The 13335-nt window shown below is 43.6% G+C and overlaps 1 protein-coding gene across 12 annotated transcripts in view; it reads left to right on the forward strand.

The window, feature by feature from the left end:
* Positions 1 to 13335, forward strand: part of LOC124301459 (CUGBP Elav-like family member 4) — a 540326-nt gene that overhangs the window by 312288 nt on the left and 214703 nt on the right. For 2 of the 12 annotated variants that reach the window (XM_046756548.1, XM_046756543.1), the window contains exons 1-2: positions 7445 to 7714; positions 8540 to 8775. The exons of 9 other annotated variants lie outside the window; for them this stretch is intronic. The gene's annotated coding sequence lies outside the window, so the exon portion shown is untranslated. Of the gene's footprint in view, positions 1 to 7444; positions 7715 to 8509; positions 8776 to 13335 lie in introns of those variants that run through there. One more of the 12 variants, XM_046756544.1, reaches the window with a different exon arrangement.

Raw genomic sequence — 13335 nt, forward strand, 5'->3', positions numbered from 1 at the left:
GATACTACCGTCACTTATCCATCTACTCACTCTGGAATATACTTACATACTTTTTTCACTTTTATTTTCACCACCTCTGATTCATACCTCATCTTTCTTCGACTTGATCACCGTAACTGGTCATTCCAAGATGTTTACCTAATGACGTTACTTAACGAGGGCCTCTCTCGCCCTCAAACATTAATCGAGTAGACACGACGACATGTGGAATTATATGATATCACTGCATAATTAACGTCCCTGTGCTATGCGCGTGCCGTGCTTTCGGAACGCGATTCGTTTCAATTTGCTCTTCCCCGAGAGATCCTGTCTAGGAACTTCGAAGTGAAACTAAACAAAATAAATGAAGAAATAAAAATAGTAGGATCAACTGGGATTTTAAGAGTGCGACAAGTGCGAGGCACCATTCGAATAATACCACTTCGAGCCCGTGCTTTCTCGGGCACTGCAGGGCGTGGAATTATCTCGTCATTGTATAAATGCATAACAACAGGTTGGGCACTTTGTTGGTTGACGTCCTTACCTTGAATATGGGGGTTTCACCAACTGCTCCTGGAGTAAGGAGTGAAGGGGGCATCGGGAGCGTCTTGCATATTGTGAAGGTATTGCATAAATGCATATATATTCATGTACCACTACTCGAGGCTTTCGGGTGCGAAATTTTCACCCGCCCCTGCAAACCAGTTATGTAAACCCCGATGCAAAATTTATTAGTTGTGTAACACGCAAGTGTTTATTGCTCCCCAGTTTATGGAATTCGTTTCGTAAGCTCTCTGCCGACCTGCACGGTTCGATCGTTGCGTAACTGCTTGGATGTATTCATTGAATTTCATACACAATCACTGTGGTAGACTGTACAACAAAAGCTCCGTAAATGCAATTCACAAACCCATAGCTTGGTGACGTAACGCGTATACGGAGACATGGAACCGAAAACGCGGTGAAGACAACCAACGGCAATAAGTGAATGGTATTTTTCGAACGAATATAATTCAAAAGAAAAAGAAAGTGAATCCAGGAAATTGCTAAAAATAAAACAGTTTTCAAATATAGGCGCTGGCTGATACATATGCGTTTGCCAAGCTTTCGTTACAAAGTTTTTCGCAATTTCTACGGATTGTAGCTGGGCACCCTATCGTCAAGTTAGCCTGTCTTTGGCACCTTATTACGATCGATCATAACTCGATTCCAATCTATCGACCCAGCGAGAACAGGAGAGTTTTCTGCTCCAATAATTAGACTGTGCAATGATAATGAGAAAAAGTTCATACAGAGTATATAGATGTATAGCACAAGTTATCATCATTAAAATGGAATTGAAAGTGTTAAGTGACGCTTCACTTATCTCTTCGGCGAGAGGTAAAACGGAGGCTTCTTTTCTTGAAATAAGGTTTAGTTCTTGAATACAACGCTTCAATCTTCGATCCATCTAAGAAGTTGCAGCCAGAAATAAAATAGGTAGGATAGGACTTGCAGGGAGTGGGCAAGAAAACGAAGTAGAAATGGTATAGTCTGGAAACTTTATCCACTTTGCATGCTGATGGTCGGCGATTCGGAAGACAAAATGGCGCGTGGAGCATCAATGCGGATCGCGATTCCCTCGAATCGATTCCCTTTGTGCCTGGGCGTTCGAAACTTTGTAGCCGATTTACGAGCGTTGAAGTCACCGACCTCTACAGAGTCCACGGTAATCCAACTGCGTTGAAAGATTATAAGGGACTCGTTAGGCGACATCCTGGAGTCTTGATACCAACAATGCCAAGGTCAGTGCAAAAGTCATCTGAATTTTATTCCACCGTCAGCGTTCGAAGAAATCGCAGCAACCCAGCAGGGCCGGTCTATATTTAGGATTCGTCTTAAAACGATGTTATTCACTTGAAAAACATCACGGTCTAGCGCAGCACGCCCCGGGTTCACGGGGGTTCTCGGTGTGTCGATGCCGAACGAGGGTAGAGAGGTAGCTTGGGAATCGTTAGGGAGACTGGTTGAAAGGGGTAAGAAGCCAAATGCTCATAAAGAAGGTCAAACGGGTCGTAAACGCCTAGGAAATACCGAAAGCCCGGAAGACCGACGGCCCATAGGACCTGCGGTAAAGCCAGTCTGGAAGGAAAACCCGGATGAATATCCCCCGCGACTTTTCGCCTCCAGGTTGTACCAGCTGCGTGAGAAAGCTCTTCTACATCCCATGCATAGCTGTGGATAATGTTAAATGTACCCCGCGGATCAGTGTTCTGTAATGAACTGCACAATGGTACCTTCTAGTTGTCATACTTGTGGTGGTTGATGCGATTTAGGATTCATCTTGATAAGTTTTACCCACGAAATTCAACACATTGATAATTTTGTCACACGAGAACCTTTTAGCCATAAATTTATTTATTTTTTTTACAGAACAAAACTACTTTTAAGATAACCTCTCAAGTAGCGTTCATAGCGAAGAATAAGACAGGCGATGTACTGGTACCTTGGGGAGTGTATTTGTAGAACGCGGTAGATAAAGGCCATGGACAAGTTACGCAGCGGCTTACCGTGAGTAATATGCATGCCGTGGGGGGAAGTGGGACAAATACTTCCCGTCAGTCGAACTACGTGTAAGGAAGATGAGCGACCTGTTATGCGTACAGCTAATTGTAAGACATTCGGCGCTTGGGTTTCTAGCTCAGCTCGAAACTAACCCGACCGATGCGAGCTAGATTAGTAAATACTAATTACATTAATCAAAGTTCTCCAAGCCGTCGGCAGCTTCTTATTCTACGCCACTTGTACGGGGAGTATCGCAACCAATTTCGCGTCGCACCGCACCAGGCGGATGATTCTCAGCTGTTTCATAATTTTCGAAATCAAATATTTCATGTGTAATTCTCCAAACCCATGTTGAATTACTTTACCCAAACTCCACGTCACAATGGATGAGAAAAACATTTATCAATCACCCGAATTAATACTGGATTTTTCATGTCATTTAAGTCAAAAAATTAAGGTCTTTCAATTATTAACGGTAACTAAGGTGTATTTAAATACTTTGATTTCGTCATATTAATATACACCTCGATGATCTCCGGCAGTTCATCGATTCAACGAGCACGTATTTGGATGCTTTGGGCCGATGGTTTTGTCCAGCGATAGATGAAAACCGAAATTGTTACTGAGAAGTTCGACAAAAGCACGGACTAATGCCGGGTTCTAGGAAAATTCCTGGGACATATAACGCTCAACCAGCGACATCTGCCCCGCGGCTGCACGCGTGTACGCATGAAGGTTTTCGCAAATCGTATCAGCCTAATTCATATTCAAAGAACAGATCGTATTTGCGAATGAAGAAACGAGAGAGCGAATAACGGTTTAGGTGAATGGAGTCGAATGGAGGCAAGCCTCTCTCTGATTTCGTCTCATTACGTAACACACTGGGCTGAATTTTCCATAATCTACATCAAAGATATCAGAATTGAATTTGGCATAGCGTATTGCATCGCTTTTCTTCATAAGTATATGTATTTCAAAATGATTTTTAGTCGAGTTCGGCCAAGAGAAAAGACTTATCTCCATAACCCAGCCATTACTTACTCTGTACCTTTTTTGCTAAAATCATTGATCCACTTTATACTTCTGCTCCATGAATCTTGTCAGAGCATAATGAAAAATCTAATCCAGTTCGATTTCTCAGATGAGCTATAAACGAACGAGTTTGCCATTCGCACGAACTCCAATGCATCCTTCTCTGGTGATAAGTTCTCTACTTGAGAACGTTTACTGATGACAATGATTTTTCTACGCTTCCACTCCACTTGGAATTGAAAATCGGACCTCATTGTTTCTTCTTTGCACATTCGTAATAACGGCTGCGTGTAAAACAATGAAAATGCTTGTAGCGTAATTCGTGCATCAATGCAGAAACTTTGTGACAGTAAACGTTGAAAAACAAACGTGGTAAAGTAGGTACTCGAAGTCTCGTGTTCAAGTATTGTGTACAGGAATACGTACTAGGCACACTTGAGGGTTTTGTTAACTTAGAGAAAATCTCCGGCAATTGCGGTAAATATTCATTTGGCGTCCCGCACCTTACTTCGACGGAATGAAAGGCCTGAAATAATCGGCTCAAGTGTACCGCAGGGTTGGGGTGAAGGACTACTTTTGTTGGTACACGTGCCTCTTGAACTCTGCAAGCCGCCGTTTTCCCCGCTCCCACGATCCCCGTCCTCGCTGCTGGTATTTCAGCCTTTGAGGCAAGCAGATCAGTTTCTATGGAAGCAAATAGCGAGCCGCTTGCCTCGATGTCTATGTCCATACCTACACAGGTACGCGATTCATCGCGGTGTCTAAGGGGGCGATATTCCATCCTTAATTGGTGCGTATCAAGACGCCGACGAATCGTAAGACGAGCCAGCTATTTTGGACTCTGGACCTCGTTCTCGTACCGAGTCTTACTTCTGTCCCCCGACCCCAGCTCCGTTGCGCCGCCACTCGTCTCCGGATCTATCCAACCTCCTGGAGAATGCTGGGTAACGAAGGTACGCGACGTAAACATAATTAGGTCGAGTATTCCCATTGGATTCTGCAAAATATTCCCCACTTGTCACAAGAGGCGGAAGATTAAGTTTCAGATCCCCGAATTGAAGTGGTACTCATTCAATCTGTACGTTGGTTGTTGCTCAGTTGTTAAGAGTATTTTGTTATCGTTTTTTTTTTTTTTTTTAATTCCTTGGTTTTTTTTCTCTTATTTTGTACATTTCGCAACCGATCAGCCAAGTAATTGCACGGTTGTACGAAAAACACGCGCGCGAGAAATATTCGACGAATAAATAAATTGGGCAGTTTGTTTGCCCGTTTCTCTACTGCAGTGTTATTGGTTGATTGATCGCTGTTGCTTCGCGTCAATTATCGAATCAAACTGATAAACGAACGCTCGATATATCAGCATCATTTTTCAAACGCACAGCCACTCATATAATCGTGAAATATCACAAGTGATAGAAAATCGTATTAATTAGAGAAGGTAAGCATTTCGCAAAATTATGGCGGTACTCAAAAGTAACGCGATGTGTTTCAATATTTCCACGAATTATCTAAATGGTGATATTCAAATATCGATGATGCTTCAAAACGGCGTTTTCAATCGTTTTATTGAATCGGTATTATTTCGAAACAGTAGCTGGTTTTGCAATGAGTGAAAATAATTCATGTTCTCTGTGATAACCAACGTCAGCCTGCATCATTTCAAATGCGTACTTGAAGTAAGGTACCTACGACGATAGTATGCGATTTTACGCGGTCGCTTTTATTACGTTCAAGAGCAGAGATTCGACTTTGATGATTTATTTCATCAAGGTTTTTTGCAATCAAATTTATGCAATGATTTTTACACCACTAGATACTCAGATTAATCGTTTGCCGGTCTATGATTTTAAAACCTTTTTTCAAATAACATTTCCTTAACATCCGTATCGACAAATCATTGAGAAGTCATGAATCTCATTCTGCCAGTAAGACAAATCGGTATTTCCGTACTTAAATGTCTTTCTCAGTACTAACCTAATATTACGATTAACAAAATGTAAAATAATCACATCAAATAGTACTTAGACTAAAACAGTATAAATTCATGGGATTAAAGAAAATTCTTCTTGTATAGCCTAAAGATGGCCGGCAGAAACGTAGTTTTGTTAATAAAACACACAAATACCAACTGATTTTTCGCAAAAAAATGTCCTCTCGACTTTGTAACGACGAAAATTGAAGCGTGAAATAATAACTTTAACGGGATTTCCAATCATTGGGACAAATAATTATTTTTAGAGTCAAGATTTTCGGTGCGTACGCGATTCGATCTTCATTAACTGATTAATCCGATCGCGATAAAAGTACCACAACAAGAAAAATAAGATCATCGAGAACATGACAGTAGTATAAGTATAATAGTAGATATTTATCCAAATCGTAATTATTCGAAATTTGGGCGGTGCTACGTCGTCTGTCACAGAGCTCGGTAACAGAAACCCGTCATTATTACGTCAAGGGTGTTGTGCAGCATTATCCAAAGTGGCGAATGCTGATCACGAAGTGCGATGGGCGGGGATTGCGGCTTTGGGGAACACGTAACACGCGAAAAATTCGGAACAGGGTTCGTGTGATTTTGTTGCGGTTAACTCAACCCTTCGAATACCTACCGCGAGTCACCGGCACGCGAATCACACTATAACAAAATAACTTTACGTCAGCATTGTTTCCGGATTTTGCCGGGATACCATAAATGCTTGTCAAAGCCCGCATTTTCATCCACTCGACGCATTAATTATCCACGCGTCATTTTTATTCACGTAACACGGGAAGATTAACGCTACTGTTTTAAAGAGTAGGTTTCACAACTTTTACTGGTGTGTCTTTACAAACGATCCGGTAGTAAGAAAATTCTGTCTATACAGATGTTCGACGAATCCTGGAAGAGACTACGATAGGCTCTGATGGGTGTATTGATTTTCGCGAACATGATCCGCAGCTTATGCGCGCTAATTAGTTACAATATCAAGCCTGTAAAGAAGTTTTAATTGCCTGCAACTTGATCCTGGAAAGCACTCGGTTGTTTTGGCGCTCTTCTAGAATATCACAAAACAAGTTCGTTTCCTATCCCTGTAAGGGCTGAGCGTGGGATGGAGGTGAAATCTCGGAATCATGTTTCACCGGGTTTCTAATCGATTTCAACTCAAACATGCGATAAAATTGAAACGCAGTATGACCCGTAGCAGTCAACATGGTGTCACACGATCGCAGCTTGAACACACGTATACAATATTATATCTCCGACATCGTCGTATCTTTCGCTGATCGGGAACCATTCGGGTTGTCATTGCACAATCGAAACGGATACCTGCCGAGAAACCGTTGGAGAAGGCTTGTTTTTGAGCGCGGTTACCCCGGCAACGCGTTTTGCTGCTCCGCGTGGCTTCGCGTCCGTCCTCCACCCCCGCGGCCCCTTCGGCTGCAGAGAGATCCCTCATCCCGGGTGGCCGTAGAGAGCGATCGAGAGAGGGAGAGGGAGAGGGAGAGAGAACGAGAGTATAAGCGAGGTGGGGTGTTACGCGTGGGTTAGCGAAGTCGCGGCCGTCGAAAGTGGCAGGGGGGGTGGAGGCGGGGGTAGGTTTCGCGAACAGTCACTATGACGACGGTGACAAGCGAGGTGTTAGTGCGCATCCGTGACCACGCCTACGTCACGCAAAGTGACGTCAGTCCGGCGACGGTGGCTCCGGGGCGAACGCTAACGTGGGGCGGCCGCCCCCGGAACTAAACGACGGCGGCGGTGGCGGCGGCGGCCGCCTGTTGCTGAACTCCGAGTAGTCCCGAGTTTCCGAGGCGCGCCACCCCCGGCCCCCAGCCTCACTTTGCCGCCCCCGAAGCCCCGACAGCCCCGCGCCGTCAAGCGCCGAGCGGGAGTCGTCCACCCGCCGCCAGTCAGCCAGCCGACTCGCCGCAACGCCGCGCGCCTGTTTCTACCGCAGCGCATCGCAACGCTATTCCGTTTCGTATATTAAATAGGACACATGTGAAACGGTGAACGCGAGATATCGACAGTATAACAAGCACGTTCAGGGAGAGTTTCTCCGTGTACCTTTATCTGCAGTACGGCTAGAAGCATTTCCCAAGTTTTTTTTTCCCTCGCGTCAACGAATCAACGGCACGCGTTCCGTCTCCACGTTGGAAACGCTCCTTCCATGGATCATAGGTTAGCATCAGGTGCCCACGTATGTCTTTCCGTACGCACGCATACGCCTCCCTGCAGCTGTATGTGTGCATACGTGAATCTATGTTTTGGAAAAACCGAAAAACGGAGTAACATAACAAACAAACCAAAAAAAAAAAAAACACGTTTTTCGCCCCTGACGAAGTGACACGCGTTCCTTTCGCGCGTTTAATAACGCCCCATTCAGGGATGAACGATGCGAAATTACAGAACCGCAGATATCACCCACCGGAAATTCGCTTGTGCCGTGCGGATTGCTCCGTGAGCGTATCAGTGAACCTTACTCCCCTGATCACGTCCCCTTTATACGTGCGTGTTGTTATCCTCGTTCTTCCTCGTTCCTGTCAGCCTTCCACCCTTTTCCTCCCCACGCCCTCCCCTTCGTACGAGTTCGTTCGCAGAGGGTGGCGTTACTCAATTGCCAATTTCTGGATGACGGTATTTCTTTCTCTTTCTCTTTCTCTCTCTCTCTCTCTCTCTCTCTCTCTCTCTCTCTCTCTCTCTCTCTCTCTCTCTCTCTCTCTCTGGATAATCGGCCATCAGGTTGAAAATCAACGAACTCATTTTCCGAGTGAATTACATTCTATGTATGAAAATTGCTGAAATACTTTCCTTCGCGCAATCACCCCGTGCTTGTGGAACGCGTGCAATTCGCGTATCCAGCACGCATAACGAGTGCGCGCGCAAATTCGCGACGTGTCCATCTGGAACAGCTTGTCACTTTGATTATAGGGGTTAGCCTCATGCTTGAACTTGAAAACGTAACGTAATCGGCAGAATGAACATATTTATCGATCATTCGATCAGCTGTTGACCGCGCCGACCCTCGTTTTTGGAGCCAACCACGGTTAGAGAAGGTTGGGGGTGGCGGAATCGTCGGAAGGAGGAGAAAACGCCATTTGGCGCCCACTGTCGTAGCGGTTCTTCGTCAGTACTCTACGATCTACACCTGGGCAGGCTAGCCGCAGTCGATCTCACCCTCAGTCCGATCAACTCAGCATCGAAGCCGTCCGAACCACTTCTATGACAGCCGCACCTTGCAGGTAAAAGTCACAGCCAGTTTTATTTCATTTTCCGAAAATCATTTCCGGTCCAATCTTCCATGCCGAATCACCGTCTCGCGCCAAATTTTTGCATTTCCTGTACCGCAGTGCATACCGTGATTTCAGCTTCCGACTCTAAAAAAAAAATTCATGCTTATTTTCTTTTTTATGTTGCATTTTTAGTCTCCATTCCCCGACAAATATTTACATTCGTTGTACCTAGAGGATGTAAAATTTTGTCCCGATCGATCAGGTGCGATGAAAGGAAAAGGAAAAAAGACAAAAAAAATTCTCTCCGCTGAAACGTGATACATGGTTCGTCACGTTTGACAATTACCCACACGTATATGGTATTTTTCATTGTTCTTTGACGTTTCATTTGTGCGAAGGGCTGACTGCCGGTGGGCGATGGGTTATACAATCAAACTCCCCAGTTTGTTTCCGTAACCTAGTTAAGAATTCGTCTTGCTCAAGCAATTTTCCCAGAAGAGTTGAAGGTCGCGAAGAGTAGGTATGGTCGCAAGCTGTGTCACCTAACTACGTCACACCGGTCGTTCGAGCCAGGCACTGTCATTTGCATATCATCGGATTCATTCATTCGATAAATGTGCTGAATACATTGATAATGAATTTAATAAGCAAAACTAAATTCATGATTATTCATGAGGCAATTATTATCCCTTACTTGAGCAGTCGGTGTAGTCGCGTTCGGTTCCAAGGCTAGCTGAAATACAAAATGAACAAAAGTTAGTACGTTCGTTATGCAAGAAACGGCAAGGATTAAAAGGGGATGGATTTCGAGGGACGATTGCACCTCATATAGGTTAAACAATGCTGTATAGCGTTCATGGTGTAATGAATATGAAATAGTTGTCCAATTTACATGCTGATTATGGAATTTGAATAAGAATTCAAGGAAAATATTTGGACGGGTTGATTTTGTCGCTTAGAGGGCACAGAGCAAATAGAATTTCCAACATCTGCAGTGCGTGAGCATAAATTATAGCTGAGGAAATTTTTCCACGAGACAAATCGATACTGTTGGTAATCAAATTTCAAGGAATAAGGAAACTCAAAACTTAATTGAAAAGATTTGTAACGAAATGCCTTAAATTATTTATACCCTAGTATAATGCATGGCTACGTTCATTTCTCTGTGATCTAACGAAAGCTGCCTTCTCAGAAAACAACGATGTATGTAAAATAAGGCCACGCTGCGAAATAATACCTCCCCGCCCCTACTAAATATGCGCATTTCGTAAAGGCGTGTTCTTTGAAAACAAACCGCTTTCAAAGCTCGATAGTGATCTCCGGTTCGCCCGTGCTTTCAATGGTTACACCGGCATATAAATCCAAATTTTGCCTAAAATTATATCTCTTGCTCAGGTTGAAATATCAAACATTGCGGCTGCGCCCATTCAATGTAAGATTAATATTATTCCTGATAACCATTTGAATACTGTTCAAATCTTCAGGGTTCAAAAATTCATATTTAATTCCATACTCATTTTTTTCAGTGACGAGCCGCAGTTAGAGTCCATTATTAGACAGCTATCGTGAACGAATGTGATTGAAATTCAGAGATTGTTTGTAATTACAGCGACAAGGTGTGAGGATTATATTGTGATAGATCTTGAACTTGGTCATTCGATCTAATCATTCTAATAGCTAATCCTTGGATAGCAGCGAAACCGGCAGAGGCCATTCTCGTGCATGATCTCAACAATAATCCTTATTTGAATTGCATTTTCTTTGTTTCGTTATATTCTTTCGATCATTTTTTAAGTCGAACAACGCACACGGTGAATGTATAAAGTAACTAATTACAATTCTAGACTCACATGAATAGTTTAGAACAACCTGCATTTCCTTACGTGTTATAGATTTTGTATTTTCCATTTTTTTTAGCAGATGGTAGGGTAAGGAGAATGCTTTTCACTGAGTTAAATGACGAGTAAATCGGATTCAACTGACGAATGAAGATTACTTGCAGTTTTGTTGACGATCCTGAAATTCACACGAAATGATCTTAGACCGAGTTTTAGAAATTATTCGATGTTCCTTATTTTTTATAGCCATGTCGTGAAAAATATAATCGCATATGCTCTGTTCAAAATGATGCCGGGCCTAGATTGTTCCGAGTCCGTCATAAAAGCTCTGAGGGTGAGTTCCAGCTGTTCGTTCTATTGTTTTGTTCCGGTCGTTAAACGAATTAACGATAGTTACAGAAAAAGGTTGCATTATGAGTTTTCTTTTCTGTCGCTAGCAAGAAACTACAACAAGAATTCATAGAATTTTTTATTTCCACACCGCTATACAACTTTTACGACTACTTGCGAACAACTGCGCTCGTCGTAAATGACCACTCAGGATCACAACTTTCTATTCCCAACCACCAAAACATCGAACACACTCCAGCATGTCTTAGAATTCCTTGTCGATCTTCCCAGATCCGGAGCGAGAATTTTCAATCGGAATACTCGTGGCAGGTTCGGTATAGTCACGCGACTCATGGCTCGGTTAGGCAGACCAGAACTAAACTCCCGTGAAGCAATTTGACGGGGCTATAATGTACTCCCGGCTGGTTTACCGGCTGTATGCCTATGTCATGCAGAGAGGCGAGAAGGCCCATCAACCTAATACCACAGCTAAGAATAATTAATCATTCCGCTCTCGGCAACGCTGACTACTAAACGTCATCGCTCTCGGTGGTTTACTCCCGTTCCACAGCGACGATGTGGCGCAGGGGTGGCAGACTCGCAATGAGCTGCATGGTGGCGACTCCACCTTATCACCTAGTGCTTGGCGTTTCACGAACACGCGTAGCTACACGCTTAATCCGCGGCGTTGGACCTCGCGACACGATTCGGTCATCCCTGGAACTCCCGTGTACGGCCGCGTTAATGCCCGGCGTGATATTTCAAGCTCCTCGTAAAGTGTCGTCGGGCAAGTGGGGGGAAATTATTATGACTTTTCCGCCCGTTTTACAACCTCCGAAATATTATCGCTTTCACGAACCGAGATGAGGAACGTCGAGACAAAAATGGCGCTCACCTTCGTACCGAATAGCCACAAATTCAATATTGTCAAGAGTTGTTAACTCGATTGACAATGAGGGCAGTGGTTAAAGGCCAATTCGTTCAACCCCTAGTTCGGGGTTGACAAGCCGCAGTGTAACACCGTTAAAGTACCTATATTAGACGCAAATCAATACTAATCTGTAGGACGAGGAAAACAGGTAAGAAATATAACCCGAAATCTTTTCGATTCGAGTCAACCGCCGCGGCAAATATATATCGTATTCCACGTCGTGACACCGCCTATAATACCTACCCCTCTCAGCAGTTCTCACCACGTATACCACTTTCCATCGTAATTCCGTGCTCCAGCATCCACTTGTCCTGGTCTCCGTCTAATATTGCCGTTAAGCTAAAACTAATGTACTTATACTTTCACTAGAGGTACAAGTAAACTCGCTCAGAATATCCGACTCAATTTATACTAGCTCTATGGCTGCTTTCTTCTTTTGATATTCAAATAAGCATGTTTTGTCCGTGAATATTTTTCGTTGTTGTGTGAGGTGAGATTTGAAATTATCTGTCTATTCGTACTTCATTTCCCCGAAGTTTAATCAAATCGAAAATTATCTCAGACGTAGTGGACAATTTTCATAAAAGTTCTTGCTGTTTTCTCGTTTGAGATCACCATCGGTTCAAGTTTGTACTGCGACATTTTCGAACGATCGACCTAGAAGCAGAAGGGATACGTTGATCCTAGGATTTTTGCCGCGTTGAGAGTGTGGAGAGTACGAATAAAATAGTAGGTGAGACGAACACAAATTTATACCTGGTTAGAGGGGCTAAATCTTCCCTGCAAAACCTGAGTCGCCCGCGATGCTCGCGGCGTTGGTGAAGGCGTCGATGAAACACGAGATGGCATCCGGAGGTATAGAACACAATGGATGGAATTACTTGAACTTGAGACACGGGCTGCAGCTCAGCTCTAAAGTTTATACAGCAAAAAATAATTAATGACTCAACGCGTTTGCGAGGATTTTATTTCACTGTAAGATGCAATGCGTAACTGGTGATTCCTCGATCTATTTTCCGTCCAAAAGATTCCACACCCTCAGGAATTTCATGCCCATTCAAAAGTCAACTCGAAGTATTTTGGAAACCAATATAGCCTAGTGGCGTTAGTCATTTCAGGCAAATAGATGCGCAGTGATCAGGTAAAGGTAGGCAATCAGGCATCTATTGGCCCGTCAATTCCAACATCCTGCTGGTCTCTCATGTATTATACTGAACGATAGCAAGCTGTATACCTGAACGGTTCACCTTTATAAAACAAAGTGGACAAGTACAAAGTTCACATGCCCAAAATGTAGCTGATACATTGAATTCTATAGACCAAACGGCCGATGGCTTCTCTGGCGGTATTGAATGTAAATTATGAGGTATTGAGCATCGATCTGGCCCAAAATCAAAGTCCTTATCTGTCGTCTTTACGTTGAGTTCAGCTTTTTTCACTATTTAGCTTACGGATGTGTCATGGAGTGAC

The sequence above is a fragment of the Neodiprion virginianus genome, chromosome 3 (assembly GCF_021901495.1).
Source record: "Neodiprion virginianus isolate iyNeoVirg1 chromosome 3, iyNeoVirg1.1, whole genome shotgun sequence".
Taxonomy (NCBI): domain Eukaryota; kingdom Metazoa; phylum Arthropoda; class Insecta; order Hymenoptera; family Diprionidae; genus Neodiprion; species Neodiprion virginianus.